Genomic DNA, 21,609 nt, shown 5'->3' on the forward strand with positions numbered 1-21,609 from the left:
CGCGCTATCACCACTACTATTACTACTACACTTGTTATTACCTCCAGCTCTTTCACTACCACTATAATACTACTACTACAATGTCTATTTTTTTCTACATCGTTCTCATCCTTTTCTCCTTCTATTGCGCCTCATAAAAGAGTAAAATAGGGACAAGAGCAATAATAGTGGTATACAGTAGCCATAAAGATCATAATAGCAGTAAAAGTAACAAAAACGCTAGCAATTATTAACCAGCTGATGGCAATTTTATCAAGTCAGAAAAGTGGGAAATGTTTTCTCATAATGGCTGGAAGTTTAGTAATTCTTTCATCGTCGCTCAGAAGTCGTCCAAAGGCGAGAGATAAAACTTCCTGTAATTACCGGAAGGGTGTCAGGAAGAAGAAAATAATAGCGAGACAATAAAAAAGAAAGCTACATGACAGACTCTCACTTTCTACATAGCGAGAGAATATTTTTATTTTCTATGCAGCTGTGTGTCTATTTCTGCCTTTGGTTAATTAGTGTCAGAAAAAGAAAAAATAGACAGATAAAAAAAAAAAAAATTGGAAAGCATCATGGCATACTCTCACTTTCTACATAGCTAGAGAATATTTCTATTTTTTTTTTTTGTAGATGTGTATTTATTTCTAGCTTTGGTTGATGATAGACATGTGAAAAATTGTCAGGAAGGAATAAAAATAGCGAGACAAAAAACAAAACAAAAACAGGAAAGCATCATGGCAGGCTTTCATTTTCTACATAGCGAGAGAATATATCCATTTCCTATGTAGCTGTGTATTTATTTCTGCCTTTGGTTGATGATAGACATGTAGAAATGTGTCAGGAAGGAAAAAAAATATCGAGACAAAAACGAAAACCAGAAAAGCATTATGGCATACTCTCACTTTCTACATAGCGAGAGAATATTTCCAATTTCTATTTAGCTGTGTATTTATTTCTGGGTTTGGTTGATGAGGAACATGTGTGGCGGTCGTTGTTATTAGTGAGCCGCGGTATTGGAGGACGGGAATGTGATATTGTATAGTGAATTACATTGTCATTGTCGCCGTTAACAATAGCACGTGATATATTGGGTTATATGAGAGAGAGAGAGAGAGAGAGAGAGAGAGAGAGAGAGAGAGTGTGTGTGTGTGTGTGTGTGTGTGTGTGTGTGTGTGTGTGTGTGTGTGTGTGTGTGTGTGTGTGTGTGTGTGTGTGTGTGTGTGTGTATCTATCTATGTCTGTCTGTGTTGCTTCAAAAGTCTACGGATCGATATTGTCACATTTAACTTACTCCTTAGACAATTAGATGAACCTTTTCTCTGTTTAGTTACGGCAATGAAGTACATGTCAGGACCTCAACTTGTGGCCTTGAACGTTACGAAGAGAAAGAGGAGGAGGAGGAGGAGGAGGAGGAGGAGGAGGAGGAGGAGGAGGAGGAGGAGGAGCTGTGACAAAGGTGGGGAACAATGGAAATAATATTCTTCTGTCACTACTACTACTACTACTACTTTTACTACTACTACTACTACTACTACTACTACTACTACTACTACTACTACTACTACTACTACTACTTTCACTTCTATCATATCATCAAATATAAAAGACAACTAGTAGTATAAAGTCACACACACACACACACACACACACACACACACACACACACACACACACACACACACACACACACACACACACACACACACACACACACACACACACACACACACACACACTTTTTCCTCCGCATTCCAGTTACACACCTGGATGTATACGCTTAATTACTTCGCCTCGGGAACAACATTCAGGTAAGAGCTTCAAATTTTAACGCTTGAAAGCCTTTAAGCTTCGGATCGCTACATGGTCACGTCCTCGTAAGCTGATGCGGTGAAGAGGTGAACAAAAAAAATATTCTCACAGGGCTTTTCTTTATCATCTGAACCCGCAGAGAGAGAGAGAGAGAGAGAGAGAGAGAGAGAGAGAGAGAGAGAGAGAGAGAGAGAGAGAGAGAGAGGGGAAAGAGAGAGAAGAAAGAAAAAAGAGCGAAGGAGAAAAAAAAGGAAGAAGAGAGTAAAGGAGACGGGAGAGAGAGAGAGAGAGAGAGAGAGAGAGAGAGAGAGAGAGAGAGAGAGAGAGAGAGAGAGAGAGAGAGAGAGAGCATTTGGCGAAGTAAAACATGCATAAAATTTGTCCTTTAGTGAGGCATTTCATCCGTCGCACAGTCCTGGCAGCAGCAGCGGCATTCGGGGCCTCGCAGTACCGTACATCAGGAATATTAGACACTCCAGGGTCGTCCACTCAGTGCCTCGTGTCCATCCACGCCTGGCGAACTACATAGTACATGAAAGCCCTTTTTGTCAGTTGTGGGGGAGAAATTTATTACTACTATTACTACTGCTGCTGGTGCTGTTGTTGTCACTGTTGTTGTTGCCGCTCTTGCTGGTATTGGCATAACGACGACCACCATTCAAGTAGTCGTAGTAACAGTAGTGGTGGTGGTAGTAGTAGTAGTAGTAGTAGTAGTAGTAGTAGTAGTAGTAGTAGTAGTAGTAATAGTAGTTGTATTCGTATTCGTATTCGTAGTAGTAGTAGTGATATTAGCAGATTTGTAGTAATTATTGTAGTTGTTGTTGTTGTTGTTGTTGTTGTTATTATTGTAATATTCGTATTATTATTATTATTATTATTATTATTATTATTATTATTATTATTATTATTATTATTAGTAGTAGTAGTAGTAGTAGTAGTAGTAGTAGTAGTAGTAGCAGTTGCAGCAGCAGAAGCAGCAGCAGGAGCAGCAGCAGTAATAGTAGTATTAGTATTATTAGTAGAAGTAGTTATTGGTGTTATTGTCAATATACAGTAGTAGTAGTAACGATGATAGTAAAGGTAAAAGTACTAATGATGATGATGATAGTGATAATAATAATAATAATAATAATAATAATAATAATAATAATAATAATAATAATAATAATAATAATAATACTGTCCATCATAATTACATTAACAGACAGGTGTGCTGCATTGCCTCCCGCTTCGTTCGCAGTAATTAAGGTACTGTGGCAGGTGTCATGTCGCCCTCACCTGACCACTGCGCTTCTCGATACTCAAATCAAACTGTAATTAATCTACACCATTACTTCCACTGACATTCCTCAACTTACAACTCTTTGCAATTATTAACACGGTAGCTTCTATAATCACCACAGCTACTAATATACTCTCTTATCAATTCCTTAAGTACCATGACGCGTTTTCATATTGATTCTAGTTACTATTTGGTGATTTTATACAGCTTTAGAAACTGTGTAGGGATTAAAATAGTGAAGACTTTAGCCATTAATCTTCTGACCTCCATAGACCCTTGTTAATGTCAATAAAATCGTCTAATCACACCCAAAATTCAAGGTAGAAATGCGTTCCAGTACTGAAAGGGTTAAATTCATGCTATATATTATTCTAAATTGTTTGGTGTGTTATTTATGCTTCCCCTTTTTTTTTTCTATCGTATTTCGTCTTTTTTTCCTGCTGAATATTTTAAAGGTCAATATTCAGCTTATGTGTCGATGAGTTTTATATGTATTGTGTGTGTATTTTGCAATTGCCATACACTCTACCTTTTCACGTGTATTTTTTGACGCCAGCCGTGTCAGCATTGCGCTTAATGTTTTTTTTTTTTTATTTGTTTATACGTTTGATTTTTGTGCACCAATTAATTAACGCCGCTCATCTGTGTTGGTCACCTCTCCAGCTGCGATGTTGTTTTTGTTATAGGATAGACACACACACACACACACACACACACACACACACACACGCACACACGCACACGCACACACACATACACACACACACACACACACACACACACACACACACACACACACACACATTTCATACATACTTGTACATACATAGAGGCATAAAGACAGACAGACAGACAGACACATAGACAGACAGACGGACAGACATACTACATACATGATTAAGATACATATCGAATGATATAAAAAATAAACCTAGGCATACTTCACTCTATAGATACATACCTGCATACACACACACACACACACACACACACACACACACACACACACACACACACACACACACACACACACACACACACACACACACACACACACACACACAGCTATACAGTCAAGCATGCGCAGTCATTAACAATAAAATATTCCAGACTTCCAGGTAACGTGAAAGGAGCAATAAAAATCGGATATCCGTCATGCATAGATTTCAATTAATATTCTACAACAACTGTGTGACTTCCAAAAAAGAAAATGGAATACAAAAAATTGCAACTGGACTGAGTGATGGTATATTTTTGACATCCATATATATTACTGTTCAGAGAGAGAGAGAGAGAGAGAGAGAGAGAGAGAGAGAGAGAGAGGCATCCATCCCCTACAAGATAACCACTGTTTTCATTGTTGTCAGTGCCAGAGGGGGGTCCGTGATCCGCTGGCTCGCTGGCAACAAAATGGAGAAATACCGACAACACAACGTTTATCTTTTTGCTTCGTTCACACATCACTGCGCTCACTGAGGGCAAAGATAAACCGGGGCTCAGAGAGAGAGAGAGAGAGAGAGAGAGAGAGAGAGAGAGAGAGAGAGAGAGCACATTCCACTGGAGGTTGTCGCTCGTGTGGACTTGATTTAATGCTCTCTCTCTCTCTCTCTCTCTCTCTCTCTCTCTCTCTCTCTCTGCCAAATGACTCCTAAGGTGCTCTGAAGTAAAAAAAGATCCAAGTGAAATAAATGTAAATGTTAAAATCGCAGCGCCATCACTCCATTCTCTCTCTCTCTCTCTCTCTCTCTCTCTCTCTCTCTCTCTCTCTCTCTGAAAAGGCGCATTTTAGCCAGCAAAGTGGACGCGGTAGCTCGGGGAACCTCGTTAAGCAGAAGTTCATATCACGAGGACTAGCTTGTGAGTCTCCTGCGCCGCGGGGAGTGTGGCCCGGGAGTTTGTTAAGCGACGCGTCCTTTGGGTTGTTGATGGCGCCGCGCTGAAAGGACCGCAGGGGACAGGAGGTTGTTATTAGCTTGACTTACTCACTTATCGGCTTATACAGGGAGGCCGCCAGGGAACCAATTTAAGTTAGGTTACGTTCTGTGCCTAAATTTTCTCCCCGTTTTCCAAGAGTGGTACTTCCCGTTCATGTTCCCTCGGCGTGTTGTGCTCTGCTGTGTTGCCTGTGTTGCTGTGTTTGGTGGGGAGGTTTTTGCTTTATGTATGACGCACCGGATTGTTTGATATTTTGTGTTTCGGTGTGACTCCCGTGTTCCGTGTGTGTTTTTCATGTTCTGGTTTTGTCTTGCTTTTGTTAGAGTTTGTACCTTTTTTCTTTACTCTTTATTGTTTTTTTTTTATGTTTTTCTTACTTTGTCTTTGCTTTCGCTTACACCTTTTAATGATAACTGCTTTTACTTTTACCTTACTTTTAGCTCTGATTTTAAAATGAAGTTAAATTTATCCTACACGGCTTGATAAAATGGAAAGAAAACTTAACTGGTACTGTGACGCGTTTTTACCATGAGTTTTTGGTGTGACTAGACGATTTCATGTACACTAGCAAGATTCTATGGAGGTCAGAAGGTTGATGGTCCAGAATCCTCACTATTTTAATCCCGACAGGCGATTCTGAAGCTGAGTAAAATCGCTTAATAGTAATGTGAATAAATATGAAGACTGAAGGAGTTAAGGATATGTAGTTTCTATTCGTGGGCGTGTATAAATAACATGTTTCCTCTCTTTCCACTCCCACTGATAAATTAGCATTAAAAATTTAACTTCCACGAAAGACGATTAAAATTCATGAATCAATTTATATATCTGTACCATTTTTGAAAGTTATATTTGTCATCTATCCAACATCACCTGACGCCTTTACAAACTGCGAATCTATCCTACGTATGGTAAAATAGTTGAAAAATAAGGACATTCTTTGCACAGGTGAAGGGAGGAGGTTGAATTCCATGTTGTTCTGCAGTTTGATTTATTTGTGAAACGTTGCTTGTCCGTAGAAATGTGATATTTGGTAAGGGCTGGACTTGCGGCATGAAAGGTTAGAGATGCAGCTTTTGTTTAACTCCGGCGTGCTGCGTTGCCAGGCCATGTTTGTGTGCTGCTTCTTTCTAATTGCTCTTTCCAAAATTTATGTTTCCATATTCACGCTTTTAATATTACTTCTGTCTCTGTCTCTGTCTCTGTCTGTATCTGTCCGTCTGTCTCTTTGTCTCTGTCTCTTTGTCTCTGTCTCTCTGTCTCTCTGTCTCTCTCTCTCTCTCTCTCTCTCTCTCTCTCTCTCTCTCTCTCTCTCTCTCTCTCTCTCTCTCTCTCTCTCTCTCTCTCTCTCTCTCATTCTTTTTACTTTCTACACTCATTTCCGCTCTCTTTTCTTTTCTTTCATCTTCAGTCGTCATCTCTCTCTCTCTCTCTCTCTCTCTCTCTCTCTCTCTCTCTCTCTCTCTCTCTCTCTCTCTCTCTCTCTCTCTCTCTCTCTCTCTCTCAAACAACATTCCTTTCATTAACACGCTCCGTGCCGCCACTACCACCACCACCACCACCACCACCACCACCACCACCACCACCACCACCACCACCACCACCACCACCACCATCATTCGCCTGCCTGCTAGCTAACTTTTCACTCCCTATTTTCCTCACACTTCTCACCCTCGGCTGGAAAAGAACAGCGGCGGCGGCGGCGATAATCGGTCGGACAATTGTTGGAAAAAAGTGTCAGTAATCGAGGAAAAAAAGAATCAGAAACTTCGTGTGGGTTTTTGCGTCACGTCGAAGCGAAAGTGTGCCGCTTGGATGGTGGGTGGGGATAGTGGAGGGAGGGAGGAGGGAGGGAGACTCTAGCTGACGTGCGGGCGTGGTGGATCGGAGAGGCTTTGGCTGTGGAGTGAGTGGGAGGAATGTAAAGGCAAAGTGAGGTGGATTTTAGGTATTGATGATTCGTGGCTTGCGTAGATAGTCTGTAGTGGAGTGAGGTAGAGGTGGAGTGAGTGGGTGAGTGAGAGCTGGCTTGTTACGGAGTGTGGCGCAGGTGGACTTTGGAAATGAAATCGTGGTGTTGGAGTGACGGATGGTGAAAAAAAATGTGAATGGCATGAATAGGGGAATATGGTGGATGAAAGCTGGATGACAGGATGAGATGCAGAGGCTGTGTGGAATGAATAGGGTGAAAGAGAATGGATAGGATGAATGAGAATGAATAGGGTATAGGGTGAAAGAGAAAGGAGAAGCGGTGTGGAATGAATAGGGTGAAGGAGAATGGAGAAGCTGTGTAGAATTAATAGACTGAAAGAGAATGTTCGAATGTGGAATGAATAGGGTGAAAGAGAATGTGTGTGGAATGAACAGGGAAAAAATGGAATTGGGTGGATAAGAGGTGGATGACAAGACGCGATGGAGAGGCTGCGTGTGTACATGAAGTGAGGGAGGAGAGAAGACATGCAAGTGGAACGAACTGAAAAAAGGGCAAGGGGCGAGTAAGAGCTGGGTTTATGCAGGGATAGGGTGGAGCAAGCTAGAAAGGCTTCACACGTCACTCTCGCCCCTACCAGCAGAACAAATAGCTCCACGGAACACTCATGAATTGTTCTCCATATATAAGACAAGATATTGACGCCTCAGAGTGGTAGTAAATCATTAACTTTAGGTGAGAAAGAGACAGACTGGCACTATACTTCATAACCTTCACCTGGTCCACCCTGAACTGTGACCTACAGGTGGATTCACTGACTAACACGTGTGACCTTTCCCACATCAAGGTCAGCCAAGGACATCAACTTTTGTGTGGCAGTTGTGTCTAGAAACAGGCGGGTTGTGTTGCTAGGACATAAAAGTAGGAAGAAAAAGAAGGGATTGTATCTAAATAAGAAGGCAATATGGCAATGACAAGCGTAATCTCCCACAAATAATGAACAACTTTGGATTAACGCCTTCAATATTGGGACACATTTTCACCTTGAGATTTGTGTACGATTAGACCATTTTATTGACATTATGAAGGGTCTACGGAGGTCAGAAGGTTAATGGCCACAATCTACACTATTTTTATCCCCACATAAGTTTCTGAAGCTGTACAGAATCACCAAATAGTAAGCAGCATGAATATGGAAAAGCATTATGGTACTGAAGGGGTTAAAGTCCTAAACGCAGCCTTCACGTCACCAGCTAAGCATTCCATCACAAAGTCACGTAGCCTCGCATCATGCTAGTATCTTAAGAACATAAGAAAGGAAGGAAGCTTGAAGAGGCCGCCAGACCTACAAATGGCAGTCCCTGTGTGATTAAAGCTACCTAATTCCATCTATCATCCCCATCCATGAACTTATCTAATCTTCTTTTAAAGCTCTCTATTGACTCAGCCCTGACTACATGACCAATGAGACCGTTCAACTCATTAACCACTCTGTTGGAAAACCAGTTTCTTCCCACTCGTTGTCACACGTAGAGTAACCTTCTGTTCTTTTTACACTCTCTTTAGCGTTTTCTTCTCTTGTTATGAAGATCTCTCAGTGTCATGTTTTTGAGAAGATTGTCTGCCCATCACGGAACTTTTACACTGAGAACTAAATGATAAAGTCCTTTGAGGTGAGCTTACACAATTACTCGAGTATCATCCATGACTGCACAGAGTGACGTACAACCTCTTGAATGCTGATTTCCCTGCTGGGACAGAAGACTAGAAAATTGGAAATATAGGCGTCTTAACCCCTTCAGTACTTAGACGCATTTTTACCATGATATTTTAGCGAGATTAGATGATTTTATTGACATTAGGAAGACTCTATGTTGGTCAGAAGATTAATAGCCTGAGTCTTCACTATTTCAATCTCCACCTAAGTTTCTGAACCTTTATAAAATATCTAATAGTAAGTGGAATGAATATGAAAATGTGTCATGGTGCTGAGTAGGTTAATGAGGATATGTGTAGTAATGCAGATTAATGAAGGCTAAGGACCGGTGAATACGTAGAAGGTAAAGTGAATATGTATCTTAATCAAGGTTTATGAGGCTTGATGAATGTTAAAGAAGAACTGCTTAAGATTTACAAAGGATTAAACTTAACAGTAGCTTGAAATATGGAGTGAGTGCGTGGCTAATGCAGATTCATGAAGCTTTATTAACGTTCAAGAATTACTAACGAGAAAAGAAGAAAGAAAAAGAAGAAGAGAAACGAGTCACCGGGGGAAAGGAAAGGAGAAAAATAGAGCTACAAAAAAAAGATAATTGTAATAAGGAAAAAAAATCGAAGCGAGAGAAGAAGTAAAAAAAAAAAAGAAGAGAAGCGAGTCACCGGGGAAAGGAAAGGAGAAAAACAAAGCTAAAAGAAAAGGATAATTGTGATATGAAAAAAAAATTGAAAAAACATTTGAGTCACATAAATAAGAAGGAACATTGCAGAACACTTTCGCTTCGGCATTTCATTTCTGCACGATTTTACTTCCTCCTCCTCCTCCTCCTCCTCCTCCTCCTCCTCCTCCTCCTCCTCCTCCTCCTCCCTATCTTTCTGAAACTACGTAATTTCCTGAAGGAGGCCCATTAAAGGTACCCTGACACGGATTTCGCCTCAAATAATCGGCCCAGAACCGCCGCCGCACGAAGAGGAAAATCTTTGCAAATACTTTACTCGCAGCTTTTCTTTATTTTCTTCTTTTTCTCTACCAGGCTGAGAGAGAGAGAGAGAGAGAGAGATTTTTAGAGTGTTTGGAAAGTGGGGAGTGGGTAAGGGGGAACTTGGGTGTGGCTAGGGCGGGTCCTGTGTCTGGGGACTATGACCATGGGCGGGAAAAATACCTGTTGTTTTTTTTACCTGGGTAGTTTTTATTGCTTTTTTGGAATTGCTTTTTTTTTTTTATGATTTTTTTTATTGTTTTTCGATAATTGTCTGTACTGTTTGTCTTTGTTTATTTATTTATTTGTATTTTGTTATAATTGTTTGTTTATTTCCTGATGTTTTTGTGTTTTGGTGTTTTATGAGAGAGAGAGAGAGAGAGAGAGAGAGAGAGAGAGAGAGAGAGAGAGAGAGAGAGAGAGAGAGAAATATGTGCAGGTTTTACGAAGGATATTTTGAGTCACCAGGGAAGAATTACGTTTTTTAATTGTTTCCTCAATGCTCTCAATTATTTCCTATTATCATTCCCACAAAGAACGACGCATTGAAAACTGTTTTAGGGAAATGGGTAAACAAAACAAGAAGTGCAACAACGTAAGCTTTTGTATTGTTGGCCTGGTCCACCGAGGCTGAAGACTGGTATTTGTGTGATTAGTAAAGTTGTAACATTCCTGCAACTTTGTGTGCTGCGAATAAATTCTTTACCAATGACGAGCGTTTGAGGGAAAGCAGGAGAGCGTGGCCAGGAAGGGAGGGAGACAGGTAGGGAGGAAGGAAGGGACTCAGATAAAAGGAGCAGGTGGGTAGAGAGATGGAGGGAAAGGGGGTCAGGAAGAGAGGTAAGGCCGTAGAGAGAGAGAGAGAGAGAGAGAGAGAGAGAGAGAGAGAGAGAGACAGGAAACATGGAGGGAAGGTGGAGGTGTGGGGGAGAGAGAATAAGGGAGAGGAGGGTAGAGAGAGGAAGGAACGGGAGCCAGGAAGAGAGTAAGGACGGAGACGTGGAAAGAGGGAAGATGGAGGTAGTAGGGGGGTAGAGAAGGGAGAGAGGCGGTAGGGAGAAACATAGGGACACAGAAAGGTATTTTTTTTTTTACAACAGACGCATCTCGTATAATATAATGAAAAAATTCCTGCTCTTATAACTCGAACTTATAAAAAAACTTATGAAAAATATCTTGGGCAAAGTAGACACAGAATGGCACTTTACAAATATTACATTGGCGGGTAAAGACAAGGCTGAAATTTTACCTGGTATGAGGAAACGAACTAAAGCTCACTGGGATAAAGACACACCAGCAAGATTAACGTGACCGAGGAAAATATACACGCGGAGAGACGTAATTTTGTGTGCATTTTCCTAGAAGTGTCCTCGTGTGGTCTCATATCGCTAGTAGTGGAGGAAACGACGACAATCCTTCACTTTATGTCCTGGCGTGTGTGTGTGTGTGTGTGTGGGTGTGTGTCATCTAAGCCAATACCCCAGCTGGTTTATGAAGGTTTTTACTGCCATGCTCATATCTTCCTTTTACATCACAGTCATCACAATCATCATATGCGCAGTGTCATCACCGTCATTATTCTTCTCATCATCAGCACCATTACGAGTCTCTATAATTCCACTGCAGAAGAAGGGTAACTCTCAATTTTATCCATTTTTTTTGTCTTCTGCCCGTCTGTTCCAGGTTATCCTAGCATGATTTATCTCTTTTAGTTCTCTTTATCCAATTCTGTTTCTGTTTAGTCTTTCATGTAGTTCTTTCTATTATTTTGTATTTTCTTCTAGTTCTCTGTTTCTCATTCTTTGTTAATTTCTCTTAGTCTAGTTTTGTCTTCTATTTCTTCATGTATTTCTTTATCCAGTCTTCTTTAACTATGCTAAAGTTGTCATTCCGTTACTCTGATTTCCAAGGTACGCATTCCAGTGACTAGTTATGCGACACGTGTGCTTCAAAACCTGGAGTCTTTACTAAATACCCCGAGTCGCGTCTTGTCATGAGGAACACTCTTATATCAGCCTGTTTATCTCTTTTGGTGTCTCTGTGGCTTTGATTTGATAGATATATTCGTGTGTGTGTGTGTGTGTGTGTGTGTGTGTGTGTGTGTGTGTGTGTGTGTGTGTGTGTGTGTGTGTGTGTGTATGGAAGAACACCTGTTTTTTGATATTCATAGCGAGAATCCAGTGTTATTTATTTGTCCAGTGCGTTCTGCGTGTTTGGTTTGCTGGACGTGGCGCGTATGTTATAAAAATAAAGCTCCTTTGCGTGATGAATTAAGCGAATAAAGAGTAATCTTGCGCGATAAAGTAAAGCTAATCTTGTGTGAAATATTATCATGTTGTGTAATAAAGTAGGGGAAATTATAACAAAAAACTTTGAACATTGTCTAGTGAAGGAGAGCGAACCGAAGTGAAAAAAAAAGTAAAAATATTCTTGTCTAATAATAGTGACGAAATGAAAGTGATAAACAACAACGTGAAATGCCTGCACGATAGAGTACCAAGCCAATGTTAAGGAGAGCAGGTAAGTTTTTTCTTTATTTATACCATGTAGGCTTTTTCACGGGAATTTCTGGGCTAAAGGGAATACTTTTTGGGGTACCTTCTATCTCAAAGCCCACCCGCTAGGAAACCGTTGCCCCGAGTGAGGAAACCCAACCTACACTCGGACCATGGACAGGATTTGAACCCGTGCGCTTGGAGACACCTCGGACCCCAAAGTGCGCATGGTTCCACTGTAACACTGCGGCCCTGAAAACTAATAGAAAATCTGATCTTGTATAATGAAATAAGTGCAGCAGAGTGTAAACCATGAGATCTTCGGTGGTAGTGAAGTAATATTGCCACCTGAGATACACACCAATCCTTCACAACTGCGGAACAAAAAGGTCACATTATTTGCTGTATAGAGCCCGAGCGACGCACAGTTGTAACATTGCTAACATTAGCATTTAGATACCGTGGACAAAAAAAAACTGAAATAAAAACAAGGCTAAATGCAGCACCTCCATGAAAATAAATAATAGATTAACTTGAATAATCTTGTTGGATGCGAAAATAGGCAGTGGAAAATTATATTGTGTTCAGTGCTCAAGAATACAAAATTGAGCTTGAGATTTGGTATTTTTGGTGTTTTGATGCTTAAATTTTTTTCGATGCTAAGTAATAATGTTTGGTATACTTAACCACGTCTGTACTAGGACGCATTTTTACCATGAGTGCTGGGTATCATTAGACTATATTATTGACATTAGGAAGGGTCTATGGAGGACAGAAGATTAATGCGTAAAGTCTTCACTGCTCTAATCCCCTATATTAGTTTCTGAATGTGTAAAAAAATCACCAGATAGTAAGCATAATGAATATGAAAGTGCGTCATGGTATTTGGGTGTTAAAAGTTCTGAAAGCAAGGCATTTCAGAGAGCAAGAGTAAAGAGTAAAGCTTCTAGGAGGAGCAGGCAAGAAAGAGGCTCAGAGAGAATTGAATTAGGGATATCAGCTGTATTCCTGAGAGGGGTTCAGTGAGGGACAGACAGCCACGCTCTTCATTCTGCCCTCCTGACAACGTTTCCTTACCTGTGTATGTGGTTATAGGTGGATGGGTGGGTGGGAAGCAAGGGAATGTGGCTTACAAGTTTTTTCCCTTTTTATTTTTATTTTCATCGTAAGATCAGAGGCAAGAGGGATTTGTCGACACCTAAAGATAGAAAGAAATAAAATAGACTCTGGTATGTGGTGGGACAGGTGAGAATGTGTCAAGGAAATTGTGGACGTGGAAAAAGTAAGAGGAACAACATGCGTAGGTGTTAAAAGACATTCAGACATTCTCTCTCTCCCCCTCACACACACACACACACACACACACACACACACACACACACACACACACACACACACACACACACACACACACACACACACACACACACACACACACACACACACACACACACACACCTGCCAAATCAATACAGGTAAATAACAGCAGGAAAAGTGTAATTACAGGTTATTTTTCTATTTTCATGCCAACGTTTTCTCTGTTTTGGTGGAAAGACTTATTTTTTCCATCGCAGGAAAGGCAAATTTATTAGCCGCCTGATCAAGACTGCACGAAGGATTGTTGGTAAAAGAACTAGTGTGGCGAGTCTATTGATCGCTATAGCTGTTGTTTTGCTGGTTTTTATTGCTCTTAATTTCAAAGTGGTAGTGTTTTAATGTTAGTATCTTAATGTTAAGTCTCTCTCTGTCTGTCTGTCTGTCTGTCTGTCACCTTAATGTTAAATCTCTGTCTGTGTGTTTGTCACCTTAATGTTAAATCTTTGTCTGTCTGTCTGTCATCTTAATGTTAACTCTCTCTCTCTTTGTCTGTCTTCTTAATGTTAACTCTCTGTCTGTCTGTGTGTCTGTCACCTTAATGTTAATTGTCTCTCTGTCTGTGTGTTTGTCACCTTAATGTTAACTCTCTGTCTGTCTGTCTCTCTGTCTGTCTCTCTCTCTCTCTCTCTCTCTCTCTCTCTCTCTCTCTCTCTCTCTCTCTCTCTCTCTCTCTCTCTCTCTCTCTCTCTCTCTCTCTCTCTCTCTCTCTCTCTCTCTCTCTCTCTCTCTCTCTCTCTCTCTCTCTCTCTCTCTCTCTCTCTCTCTCTCTCTCTCTCTCTCTCATTAATGCATCCTCTCTTCATCATATGCACTATTGAAATTAGTAATCCTGTGCAACATTTAATGCAACTACTTATACATATATCTATTAAATATTTACTTGTTGATTTATATTTCACTGTACCTGCTTGTACACATTTCATTAATACATCCTGAATAAATGTATCCATATTATTTTTTCAGGAGAGAGAGAGAGAGAGAGAGAGAGAGAGAGAGAGAGAGAGAGAGAGAGAGAGAGAGAGAGAGAGAGAGAGAGAGAGAGAGAGAGAGAGAGATGCTGCTACGTGTGAAATTCTGGTGAGCGTGGAGTGGAAGAGAGCGAGGACACAGGTGGAAAATATTTGAGTGGAGTGCAAATGAGGCAGGTACAGGAGGAAGGGACAGAGGTGGATGGAACAGGGGTTTAGAGAGAGAGAGAGAGAGAGAGAGAGAGAGAGAGAGAGAGAGAGAGAGCACTGCATATTTCCAACATAAGTCAAATATCTTGAGGATTTCTTCACACAGACACACTCACACACACACACACACACACACACACACACACACACACACACACACACACACACACACACACACACACACACACACACACACACACACACACATCAAAATACCGAAACAAAACACAAACGCACACTGAGTATAAGCAGGAGTTTGCGTCAAGTGTACGGCCTGACTTACCGGTAATTTTGCGAGGCTTATCGAGTTAGCGGAGGTTACGGATCAGGCAACGCGGCGCAGGTATTGTTAGGTGGTGAACAGGGAACAGGTGCCCGGGAGTGTGGAGGCAGTGTGGCTTCTGGTTAATACCGTCTGGCTTCCTCTCACTTGATCCTCGGCCTTCTCACGTCACGAAGGCTAATACTACTGTCGGCTAAGTTTCCTGCGGTCTTTCCCCCCTCCCCTTTTTTTTGCTCTTTTCTAACTTCATGATTTTTTTTTTTTTATGGAGTTGTGTTATTTGTTCTTTTTATTCTTGTTGAGCTAATTTAGTCTTGCTTTCATTGAGAGATCGTTTTATTCTTTTTTGCTTGTGTTTGTGTGTTTGTGGGTTTAGTGTTTCCCGTATTTAATTTTCAATCTAATTTTTGTTTTTCACATCGGAAATTTAATGTTTTTTCTCTCTTTTGTCATGCTTGGTTTTTCTGGTGTTTTTTTTTTTTAATATTGAAGCTTATGAATTTAATCTATGCATATTTTCTAATCCATTTCGAACACAATTCTTATTTTATGTAAAGTAACACTCCTTACACATATACCACATTGTTTATTCCTAAAGTTCCCTCCCTCTTTTACTTTATACCACATTACGTCAACATAACATACTGTTGACACAAAAACTTAATCTCTCTCTCTTTTCCGCCTTATCTCCTGAATTGCTCATCACTCATCATCCAGCACGCATCACGTCATCGCCCTCTGCAGTAATCAGGAAAACTTGCGCCGCCTGACCTCAGTGTTGCAGCGTCAAAAGTCAATCAGTCAATCATTAAAACTTTGTAGACTGCACGTGTGGCGAACCAGTAGGGAAAAGGTCAGTAGCCAATAGTCAGCCCAGTAATCGCTCACCACTAACTCATAACCAGGCCAGTGAATAAGAATGCTGGTGATTAGGAAGGCAACACTATATAACCAGTGGGCAGTAACGTGCAAACCAAGCTAGTAATGAGCCACCGATATAGCAAGTCCAGAAATCAGTGACCAGTAAGAATAAACAGTAAACATTCAATAAGGTATACAATAACACCATAAAGCCATACTAAAGCTAGACACATTTGTATTGGTGACTGCATGGCTCTCCTGATACAAGTAATTCAGGCGAGTCATCAAACTAGTACTCGGTAACAGGAAGGCTGCACGTCGAGGTGGTATTGGTGGCCGCGATAACGCAATACATGAACCTTCCTTTGGTCTTCGCTCTTTAGCAGGCTTTACAGATTACCTGAAGAAATATCAACTCACCCTCCCCCCATAAAAACAACTAAATTAATTATGGATCTCCCGCTACATCTTTCATATTTTACTGTATCACTTCGTCTTTTTGTACTCTTCTCTCCTTTTCTCTCAGTTATAATTTCTGTGGCTTTGGAAAAATAGTTATGCTTTACATTTTATCCCTTTAACCGTGAACTTTAACCTTAGTGAGAGAGGTAAAGGTATTGAACAGTGATGGAGTAACGCAGTCGTATTATATAGTTATTCTTAACCCCTTCACTACCATGACTCGTTTCCATATTCATTGTGCTTACTATTTGGTGATTTTATACAGCTTCAGAAACTCATGTAGGGATTAAAATAGTGAAGACTCTGGCCATTAATGGTCTGACCTGCATAGACACTTCCTAATGTCAATAAAATGGTCTAATGGTACACAAATCCCAAGGTAAAAATGTGTCCCAGTACTAAAAGGGTTAATGCGGCAGTAGGAAGCTGTGAGTAGTTACGGAGAGAAGCTAGGTAAGTCCTTTGTCTGGTTAGGATGCCGCTGTGTTATACTGAGCTATGTTAGTGGTCTTGTTGTTTTACCTTTTATAACACACGCACACACACACACACACACACACACACACACACACACACACACACACACACACACACACACCTGCGGCTGCGTGATGCTGCAAGAGTTCAAGCTGGGAGAGATGTAAGGATTCTTTGTCAATTAAGAATGGTGCATTGTTAGACGGTGTTTCGTGTCCTTGTTTTTAGCTTGCTACTGTGGTTGCCTAATGCTGTGCTGGGATGGTGTAGATGGCGTTGCGAGGAGCCTTTGTTCATTACGAATACTGATGTGTTGTATTATGCTGTGTTAGTGGGTGCTGTGTTCTCTTTGACTCTAAACACACACACACACACACACACACACACACACACACACACACACACACACACACACACACACACACACACACACACACACACACATATGTTACTCCTGCGGGTAAGTGGTGCTGTGGTAGACGGGGCGTGGAGGTGCGTGGGCTCTTTGTTTGATAAAGAGCTTGTGGTGTCATGTCGAGTTAGCGGGCGTGCTGTCTCTCCCTTTTATATCTCTGTCAGCATCTCCCATCCCGCCCCTGCCGTCCGTGATATTCCTGACAAGTCCCCAGCGATGGCCGGCACGTGGCTCGCTTCCCTCACCGCCTACGTCAGGATGTGAATTGCTGTTAATTTTTCCACTAACGAATCCTTCCTTCATTCGATTTGCATGTCCCAGAAATTCCTTGTCCTTCGTTTTAGTGTGCCTGACTCTGAAGTTTCTTTAATGACGATCTCTCTCTCTCTCTCTCTCTCTCTCTCTCTCTCTCTCTCTCTCTCTCTCTCTCTCTCTCTCTCTCTCTCTCACACACACACACACACACACACACACACGCGTTTCGATATGTGACTAAGGATCCAAAAAGCCTGACCCACGAATTTCTGCACATTTGCCCCGCAGGATTTCCCAGAGCCAAGGTCGAGTTTCCCTGCTGCCTCTGCCGGAGCCTTGCCTTATGGGCGGTGAACGTGTGTGGACTCCCGCTCCTCCCACCTTAATTTGGTTAGGGCGTCACCAAGCTAAGGGCGCTTCTCCATTAAGGACCATCCAGGCACCGCCCTGAGTTTCCCTCCGAGATGCTCCTTGATCTGAGCGTCGAGAGGGAGGGAAGCCAAGCCAGGCGTCCTCGTGATCACTACCTCGTGGCCCCTCCCGCCCTGCACAGGTAAGCACCAGGCATCGTGCAGGTTACGGCGCGGAGGCTTAATTACACGACCTGGTCTGTTAAGGTTTGGGATTTGCATTCAAGTGCGTCGGGAAACAGAAGCGTCGCATTTCCCCAAGCCACCAGGCTGACGGCGTGGCCAGCGGGGTGTGGTGCATGTGTGTGTGTGTGTGTGTGTGTGTGTGTGTGTGTGTGTGTGTGTGTGTATTTGTTTGTTTGTGTGTGTGTTTGTTTGTGCTGTAATGGGAGAATCCTGCTGGTGAGTGTGTGTCTCTGTGTGCCTGTGTATGTGTATGTGTGTGTGTGTGTGTGTGTGTGTGTGTGTGTGTGTGTGTGTGTGTGTGTGTGTGTGTGTGTGTGTGTGTGTGTGTGTGTGTGTGTTATAATGGAAGAATCCTGCTTGAGTGTGTATGTGTGTGTGTGCAGGCGCGTGCCGAGGTGGAGGTGGAGGTGGAGGTGGTGGTGGTGGTGGTGGCGGTGTGGCCGCGAGGTGTTGCCTGAAGGCGTGTCAAAACATGTGGTTACGTGCCGGCAGGGAGTTGTCCCCTCGCCCCTCACACCTCGCCCCTCTCCTGGAGCCCTCGTGGCGCCTCGTGCATAACACTGTGTAGAGCCGAGCGTCCCTAATTATAAGTACACAGGGGAGGTGAGCAGCACAGCAGCAGCTCAGCAGCAGCAGCACGGCAGCAGCACAGCAGCACGCGGACACTGCGCCAAAACAAACCATCCAACAAAGTTAGACGGCGAGTTGTACACGTACCTGTGGCGTGAATAGTATTGGCAGCACAGCCTCAGCCCTCAGCAGCACCAGGTGGCAGGCTGCCCACAGTATATCCTGAGCTAGGAATGGATTCAATACAGCGCTAACTTGATGCCCCGTGTGGTGGGAGATGCACGCCCTGACGCGGCCACAGTCTAGCGACAACTAAGACGAGAGCGCTGGGTCCAACTCCCAGTCAGGAGAGAGCAGCGCACATTTGCCAGATCTGATAATTTCCTTCCTTTGCTTGTTGTGAATAGCGGCTCAGGATTGAGGCAGTGTTGACTCTCCTTTACTGCAAAGTGACGAGTGTTGCTCACAGATCGTGGAGAAATCACCAGTTTTTCGAATGTTATGAAACTATCGATTTTGTGGTTGGCTCGGCGATGACGAAACGCCACGTGAGGGCGGCAACACTGAGGAGCTGCTGGGGAAAGAGAGGGGGCGGCGGCCGGAGGGAAGGAAGGAGAGGGAGGGAGGCTGGATGGGAGGGAACAGAGTAGTGGAGGGACTATTAGGCTGGTGCAGCAGTGTCCAGCAGCAGGCGGCGTTGCTTGTTATGTGGTGGCCTGGACGGGGTGTTCCCCGGCAGGATGGAGGCGGCAGGTGGTGTGGAGGTGGGTGTCAACACCTGCGCGCGGTGGTGCACCAGCTGCAGGCCCTCCACCAGCTGACAACAAATACGTGTATTGACCCGTGGCCTCCTCCTGCTGAACCTCCACCGACTTTATGGTATTACCACATTTGGGCCCGACGGAATCTTGGCCGCCTTGTCGATCTTTACTTACCACCGTCTTCTCTCTCTCCTTGTCCGCCCCGTGATGGAGGCGCGGAGGGGGCGGGGCGGGGCGGGGTTCTGGGCGCGGCGGGATTGGGAGGGACTCGGGCGCGGGTGTGAGGGTGTGGGAGGGGGAGGGGTTGGAGAGCTGGGGTGGTGGGCGGTGGGGGAAGGGAAGGGAAAAGAAGTGAAGGTTTGGGTTCCTCTTTACATGTGCTCGAGATTATATATCGGACTGGAGGATAATTGAGTACTCTCCGCAGCGCTCGCTCGCGAGAGAGAGAGAGAGAGAGAGAGAGAGAGAGAGAGAGAGAGAGAGAGAGAGAGAGAGAGAGAGAGAGAGAGAGAGAGAGAGATAGGTGAAAGGAGAATAGGAATGATATCTGAATACATAAAGAAATAAAACTAAAAATATATTGGAATTTTCCACATATGTACATTTTTTTTATCGCTTGGTGAGCATAGAGGGGAGGTGAACTGAACAGCGAGGGGAGAGGGGAGAGGGGAGTGAGCAGCAGTGTACACCTTTTATCCCCTCGCTGAGTAGCTGGCTGGCCTGTGAACTTATTTCCTTACCTGGGTAAAAATATCACCATTGAATCAAACCAGAATAATGACAGGGCTATGGATGAGAGAGAGAGAGAGAGAGAGAGAGAGGAAGGGTGGGAGCGGGGGAGACGGGAGAGGAAAGAGTGAGGGGAGGAGAGGGGAACTGATAAGAACTCCCTGATAACCTCCTACATTTGGCTCGTATTTTCAAAACATTCTGTTCAGGCGCGGCGTATCTCAAGCACCCCGCCGGAATAATAGTCAGAGTTCCCAGGAATTAAAGTATTGGGAGTGTGTTGCCTGGGGTTGCTTGTGGTTCTCCGGAATTAATGTTTTGAAATATGCTAGTTATTGTCAGTGAAGTTCCCTGGAATACATTTTTTTGCAGTATTGTACATTTTTTTCCATAATCACGAACATTTTTATGGACAATTACTATGCGTTACATTTCTTAGAATAGTTATGTATCCTAGAAAACTCTCTCTCTCTCTCTCTCTCTCTCTCTCTCTCTCTCTCTCTCTCTCTCTCTCTCTCTCTCTCTCTCTCTCTCTCTCTCTCTCTCTCTCTCTCTCTCTCTCTCTCTCTCTCTTCTTCTTCCGTATCTATGCATTTTTTAAACAATAATAACAAAGGAAAGCCATGACACTGCAATTCTCAAGAGGGTGAGGTTGTGGCGACTCGCGGCATTAAAATATTGACTTATACCTGGAAACTAATGAACTTAAATGTGCAGACTAATTAGAGTTGCTGCACATAAGACCATAACTTACGCGCTGAAATCCCAACCACACTATATGGAGAAGCAGGAAGTTAGTGCAGCACAGTGTGAATTCCATTACCTCTAGTCGTCTGCTGTTAAAATTTAAAGAGATAGGCGATCATTAACACGCTGCAGAAAAAGTACAGTATTTTTAGTTTTTATCTCTTCTCTCCAATTTTTATGTATTTCACTCATAATCTCGTGTGTGTGTGTGTGTGTGTGTGTGTGTGTGTGTGTGTGTGTGTGTGTGTGTGTGTGTGTGTGTGTGTGTGTGTGTGTGTGTGTGTGTGTCTGTTTCTGACCGTTGGGGATGTGGAAGGAAAAAAAAATAGAGAGGGGAGAGGACAAGATGGAGCTGTGATAAATGGATGGAGGATATTGTGAGGGATAAAGGAAGAAATGAAGAAACGAAGAGTGTATGAAGGAGGAATATGAGATAAGCAAAGGAGAGCATGATCAGAGAGAGAGAGAGAGAGAGAGAGAGAGAGAGAGAGGGAGAGGGAGATTGTATTGAATTATGTATGTCATCATAGACTGGAATATATGTATAAACAGTTCCATAACCAATAACACACACTTAATATGCACACTGAGTCCTTCACAATTGCATAGAATCGTGAATGGAGCCGACTTGGTGATCAGCTTGTTTGTCCAGAGTCAATAAGGAAGTTTAGAAGTGAGAATTGATTTATAGATGCGATGATAAATGGAAATATGTAAGCTGTTTTTTGTTATATATATATTATTACTTTTAGATTAATTTTTTTTT

The 21,609-nt window shown here is 42.7% G+C and overlaps 1 protein-coding gene across 4 annotated transcripts in view; it reads right to left on the reverse strand.

The window, feature by feature from the left end:
• Positions 1-18,927, reverse strand: part of LOC123510534 — a 286,238-nt gene extending 267,311 nt beyond the window's left edge. For 2 of the 4 annotated variants that reach the window (XM_045265786.1, XM_045265784.1), the window contains exon 1: positions 18,754-18,927. The gene's annotated coding sequence lies outside the window, so the exon portion shown is untranslated. The remainder of the gene's footprint in view (positions 1-18,753) is intronic. The other 2 variants (XM_045265787.1, XM_045265785.1) reach the window with 1 other exon arrangement.
• Between the last annotated feature and the right edge of the window lie 2,682 nt (positions 18,928-21,609).

The sequence above is a fragment of the Portunus trituberculatus genome, chromosome 29 (genome assembly GCF_017591435.1).
Source record: "Portunus trituberculatus isolate SZX2019 chromosome 29, ASM1759143v1, whole genome shotgun sequence".
In the NCBI taxonomy this organism is placed as follows: domain Eukaryota; kingdom Metazoa; phylum Arthropoda; class Malacostraca; order Decapoda; family Portunidae; genus Portunus; species Portunus trituberculatus.